The sequence below is a fragment of the Tupaia chinensis genome, unplaced genomic scaffold, assembly GCF_000334495.1.
Source record: "Tupaia chinensis unplaced genomic scaffold, TupChi_1.0 Scaffold000350_1, whole genome shotgun sequence".
In the NCBI taxonomy this organism is placed as follows: Eukaryota; Metazoa; Chordata; class Mammalia; order Scandentia; family Tupaiidae; genus Tupaia; species Tupaia belangeri.
In genome coordinates this window covers 9,970,594-9,976,840 of record NW_006159844.1, presented here as the reverse complement: position 1 = coordinate 9,976,840, position 6,247 = coordinate 9,970,594, and the positions used below count along the sequence as shown (strand labels likewise).

At 38.7% G+C, this 6,247-nt stretch overlaps 1 protein-coding gene across 1 annotated transcript in view; it reads left to right on the top strand.

Moving 5' to 3' along the window:
- The window catches only part of SCFD1 (sec1 family domain containing 1), a 136,639-nt gene that overhangs the window by 111,406 nt on the left and 18,986 nt on the right, over positions 1-6,247 (top strand).

The following is a 6,247-nucleotide window of genomic DNA, read 5'->3' as shown; positions in this document are numbered from 1 at the left end:
GTTTGAAAATATTGCCTGTAGCAAAAAATGTCCATATGTTCATTGTTTTTCTATTCCTGTTAAATTTATTTCTGTCCTAAAATGGTACTTAACTGGAAAATAGTGTCTCTTCTTGGTTTAATGTACTTTGCAGCTATCTTAATATAACTTTAAATGTGTATAGACTGCAAGTAAGGTCCTCTTCCAAAAAAGTCTTTGTTGGTAAAATGATTTACAGAATTCATTTTTCTGAATAATGTGTACATTACCTTCATCCTGTTAAGTCAGCAACATACATACATCTAACAAAGTTGGATGTCTGGTTTTTATTGAGCAGACAGCTTTAGCAACAGAAAACAAGAAGTGTAATGCTACTCAAAGCTGACAGAAGCAGGGAGTGACAGGCAGCCAAGCAAAAACATGTGAAGAAAGAAGCATCAATTGAATAGCAAAACACATTTCAACTGTAGGTGCAACAATTAGCTATTGGTAGAATTGACACTTTATAATCTTTATTTATTCACTTAATAATTGTCATCATTCTTTATGGCCTTAAATCATGTAAGGCTTTTAATAAAAGTAGAGATTATGATACAACAGGAGAAAAAGAAAACATTGACCCATATCTTAGAGCTCTAAAATTAGCAGGTACAACTCTCAGGATCCGATCGCAGTTGCACAGAACATGCTTCATCTTTGGATCTTGAACCACTAATTAATTATACGTCAGACACCATGGTGTCAGAGGAGCCCTTGTCTTGTACAGGAAGGGATCTTTTTTTGTTTTTGTTTTTGTTTTTTTTTAAGAATTATTTTATTTGAGGCCAGTGGGTGGCATCGTGGTTAAAGTTGCTGGACTCCCACATAGCCGACTGTGGTTCGAGTCCTAGACCTGGTGGCTTGCTCTTTCTCACACTCTCTCTGTCTCTCTCTGGTCAAATTGAAAAATAATGGTAATAATTTTTTAAATTATTTTTTATTACTATTATTTATTTACTTTTTATTTTGACCAAACAAAGATGAGAAAGAGGGAAAAGGAGAGCGTAAACTGCCAGGTGTGGTACTCACTGCAGCTGGCCATGTGGGAGTCCAGAACCTTAACTACCGTACCACTTGCTGGCCACAGGGAGGAAATTTTTTACTCCTCTGTTGTTACAGCCAAATTTAGGCCACAGGACCAGGCTCAGAAGCAGAAACCAAGAGAACATAACAAAAATCAGGTGCACACCTTCTCTATAAAAAAAAAATTGCTGACCAGCAGATGGCATAATGGATACATATAGCTAGACTCGCATGTTGTCGACCATGGTTCAAGTCATGGACCCGGTGGCTTCAAACTCATGCCAGGCACACATGCATGTGTTTGCATGCCCAGAATCCTGAGAGAAGAATGGAAGTGATGGGATTATGGCATGGCCATCCCTCCGGGGAGGAGAAGTAGGAAGTGATTTCTCACTTTCTATCTCTCCATCTCTCTGACAAGCGCACGCACCCTATAGCAAAAATCTCTCTTAAAAAAAAAAAATGCTGACAATCTAGTGCAAGTTGCCCTCTGCTCTGTCTTGAATGTACTGTAGGAGTATGTCCATCACTGGTTAGTACATTTTACTCAGGGTTGACAGCCTGACTGGTTCTAGATGTTTCCAGCAATAAACACAAGTGTTGCAATATACACTGTACATTCCACACACTTGCACCTTGGTTATTTTAATCATTTATCATTCCTCTTTGGCATCTTTTACAGCATTTATAGAACAGAAAAACAAAAAAACACCAAAATGCTAATCATTTGTGTAGTGTCTCACATGTAAGTGTAACTTTTAAAGAAACATTGTGGTTTACCAAATAATCCAGTGAAAACTTGTTCCTAAGTATGCACAATATTGACAGTTCTTACTGCATTCCCCCATAGAAAGTAGAATTTTGTGAAACATTATATTGATTTAGTGTAACAATTAAATCAAGTTTTTTCTCTGACCAGTTCATTGAAAATATAATTTGTAGGAAATTTAATTCCATTTCCTAATGCATTTGCTCATTTATATCCATATTGTTATAGGATTTATTCAGATTATTTTTTACCAATGGTAACAATATTGAAATAGCATTATGCTATGATTTAGATTAATATTAAATAGATTTGTAGAGCATTTTTTTCTTTTCAACAAAATCAGCTCTTAAATATATATACTGTAAAGACGTGATTAAATGCAAATAAATTTTTTTTCTTTTTTTTTGGGGGGGGAGGTTTTCACTATAGGGCGCGTGCGCTCGCCAGACAGACAGAGAGACAGAAAGTGAGAAATCATCCACCAGGGGGAATGATCACGCCACAATCCCTTTTCCTCCATTCTCCTCTCGGGATCTTGGACACGCACACACACGCACCTGGCCTGAGTTCTAAGCCACCGGGTCTGGGACACAAACCGGCGTCGACTATGTGGGAGTCCAGTGACATAGCCATTACACTAACTGCTGGTTCCCAAATGTAAAGAAATTTTTAAAAAAGAAAAAAAATCAGTTCTTGTTCATATACTAAGATATTATGAGAAAACCACATTCTCATTTATAAATTTCCTTACATAGGGAACCATGAATCCCCCATGAATTCATTCTTTGTACTCACTCTGCCAAGATTCCAGACCAATTTTGCTTAAGTTACTTTGGCTTTTAACTGAGGAGCATTCTTAGTAATTCTCCTTGAGTCAGTGTACGTGTGTCTTTCTGTCTTTGTCACCTAGAATTCTTTGTAAATATTGAGTTTGTTTTAATTCTTTTTTCCAGGCTGCTTGCATCATTTTCCTTTCTCCTGAAACAAAATACTTTCTAAAGAATCGGGACCAGCAGTTAGCGTAATGGCTATGTCACTGTACTCCCATGTAGTCGACCGCGGTTTGCGTCCCGGACCCGGTGTCTTAAAACTCACGCCGGGCGCGTGTGCGTGCATGCCCAAGATCCCGAGAGGAGAACAGAGGAGAAAGAATTGCAGCATGGCCATCCCCCCTGGGGGGTGATTTCTCACTTTCTGTCTCTCTGTCTCTCTGTCTCTGTCTGTCTGGTGAGCACACGCACCCTATATCAAAAAAAAAAGAGAGAGAGGGAGATACAACCTCTTTGGAAAGTAGGTGTTTCAAACAATTGCTCCAGTTTTTAGTCAGTCTACTGTTTTTGTGTCTGGCAAGGTAGATAATAAGTCAGTCTATCGTATATGATGCCTCTTAGCAAGTTGAACTACACCTGCATTAAAATGGATTTCTTCAGCAAATGATATATTAGGTCATCAGGGAAGTTGTGATATTTTTCTATACAAAAATGTCTCATGACTTTTCCGACAATCCAATAGAGGTAGGTAGGGGGTCCAAATTTAAAGTTTCTGCTTTGGCCTTTAATAATGTTATAGGTGTTCTGTGCAGCTACCAGGTGTGCAAAGCCAAATCCAAAACTAATGTCTATCTTGGAAAGACCTATTGCGTCTATCTGGAAGCATAGGTAATGGCCAGTTCTCTGTGGCCATTTTCATTTATTTGAGGAGTGAAGTTGTTCAGTCATATAGTAACTTTATGTAAGAATTTGAGGAACACAGACTGTTTTCCATAGCAGCTGCACCATCTTATATTCCCATCATCAGGGTTCTGATTTCTCCAGATACTTGCCAACACTTGTTATCTGACTTTCTTATTCCATCCACCCTGGTAGCTGTGACAGTCCTATCTCATCATGGTTTTGATTTGCACTTGCCCAGTGACTTAAAAGTATTGAGCATCTTTGTTGTACATATTTTTACATCCCCTTTGGAGAAAGATCTATTGAGATCCTTTGTCCATTTTTACATGGACTATTTAGCTTTTTATTACTGAGTTATAAGAGTTTGTTATTGGCCAGTTCCATAACATAGTGCTTAAGGGAACTGATCCCACAGAGCCAACCACAGTTCAAGTCCGAGCCCTGCTGACTTGAGAAACATGACGGGTGTTTGTGTGTGCTTGCTCAAGCACCAGATGGAATAGAAAGGTAAAGGAGAAGAGATTGCAACATTACCGTTCTCCATTGGGGGCACTTTCTCTCTGGTAAATGCAAGTGCCTCTGGCATTTAAAAAAAAAATAAAGGCCTTGGGCCAGCAAGTTGTGTGGCGGTTAAGGCAACTCAATACCACATGGCCGAGTCCACAGTTTGAGTCCCAGATCCCACTGGGCACATTGTGTGAGTACCCAAAATCCCAGAAGGAGAATGGAGAAGGGGGCATTGCATCCTGGCCATTCTGCATGGAGCCAAGGGTGATTTCTCACTTTCTCCCTCATTCTGTCTCTGTCTCTCCAGTGAGTACACGCAGCCTGTGGCAAAAATATGTGTAATCTAAATGTAAGTGTATGGTCTACAAATATTTTTATCATTCTCTAAGTTGTCTTTTTATTTTTTAAAAAAATTATTATTATTATTTTTAATTTGCTGTAGGGCACATGCACTTACTAGGGAGAGAGAAAGTAAGAGAGCAAGTCAACCAGATCCAGGCCTTGAACTATGGTCAGCCATGTGGGAATCCAGTGCTCCCACCAACACACGACCTGCTGGCTCCAGTCTTTTTATTTTTGACAGTGTTATTTAAGGCACAAAAGTTTATTGTGGTGAAGTTCAAGTTCGGTCTATTTTTTTTTCCTCGTTACTCTTGCTTTTGGTGTATAAAAATCCTTCAACAAACCCAAGTCATAAAAAGTTACCCCTATTGTTCTCATCTAAGAATTTTATAGCTTTTGCTTTGATATTTTGATCTTAATCTATTTTGAGTTAATGTTTGTATATAGTATGAAGTAAGGTCAAACTGCATCCTTTTGCAAATATCTGTAGCTACTTAGTTATTCATTCCTTCCCCCATTGAATAGTCTTGACAACTTTATTGAAAATCAGAGGTGTATGAGATTTTTTTCTGAACTCTGAATTTTACTCCATTAATCTATAGGTCTGTTCATGGACCAGTACTATATTATGTTGATTATGATTACTTTATAGTAAGTTTTGCAATCAGAATGTTTGAGCCCTCATAATTATTCTTTTTCAAGGTCATGTGGACTTTTCTGGGTCCATTGCAATTCCAAATGAATTTTTAAAAGCAGTTTGTCAGTTTTCAGAAGGATATAAATAGATATTCTGGATATTACATTGAATCTGTAGAAGAGTTTCAGAAATGTTTCATCTTAACAATAATAAGTCTGATTCATGACTATGAGCTGTTTTGGGGGGGTTTGTTTGTGTTTGTTTTTTAGAATTATTTTATTTAACTTTATTATTTTTTTTTTAATTTGACCAGAGAGGGACACGCACACACAGAGAGAGAGAGACACGGATGGAGGGAGGGAGGGAGTGGGAGGGAGAGGGAGGGAAGGAAGGAGGGAGGGAGGGAGGGATGGAAAGCAAGAAAGGAAGCCACCAGGTCTGGGACTTGAAGCATGGTCAGCCATGTGGGAGTTCAGTGCCCTTAACCACCATGCCACCTGCTGCCCTCCCCCCCTTTTTTTCCATGGGGCCTGTGCACTCACTGGAGAGAGACAGAGATGGAGAGAGGAAAAGTGAGAAATCACTTTCCAGTGGGGATTAGGTATGCTGCAGTCCCTTCTCTTCCATTCTCCTCTTGGGATTTTGGACATGCATACACATGCACCTGGCATGATTTTCAAGCAGTCAGCACTGGGATTCTACCTATGTTTTTTTGGTTTGTTTTTTTTTTCAATTTATTTATTTGCATTCATTCACTGTACATCATTACAGCATACAAAATGAGATTTTCCATCCAGAGTACACTGTATATTGTCTCAATCAAGCACATCAACAAACATGTTATTGTCAGCAGATGATCTGCCATTTCTTGCTTTCTGTATGTTTTGCCTTTTTTTTTCCCCCCCTTGATTCCTCCTTGATTCCCTATCTCTTTTTTTCCTCCTTGATTCCCTCTTACCCTCTGCCATCTCCCACTCTCCTCCCACACTGTTTCCGGTATCTACGTTTGCTTTCTATACTGTTTTCCCCCCACATTTTATTGAATCACCAAAGACCCTAATCAATCCAAATACCCTCATAGCAAACACAGGTGACATACACATTTCCATGAACACAAGTCTAACTTTACGCATCCTATAAAGTAGCACCTAGCTGGGGCTACATATCCTACTGCAGTCATTAAATAGATATATTTTATTCCTGAAACTTTTTTTTTTGTAACTCAATTTACATTCCTTCCATAAGAATCATCACAGCACACAAAATGCAATCTCCCAT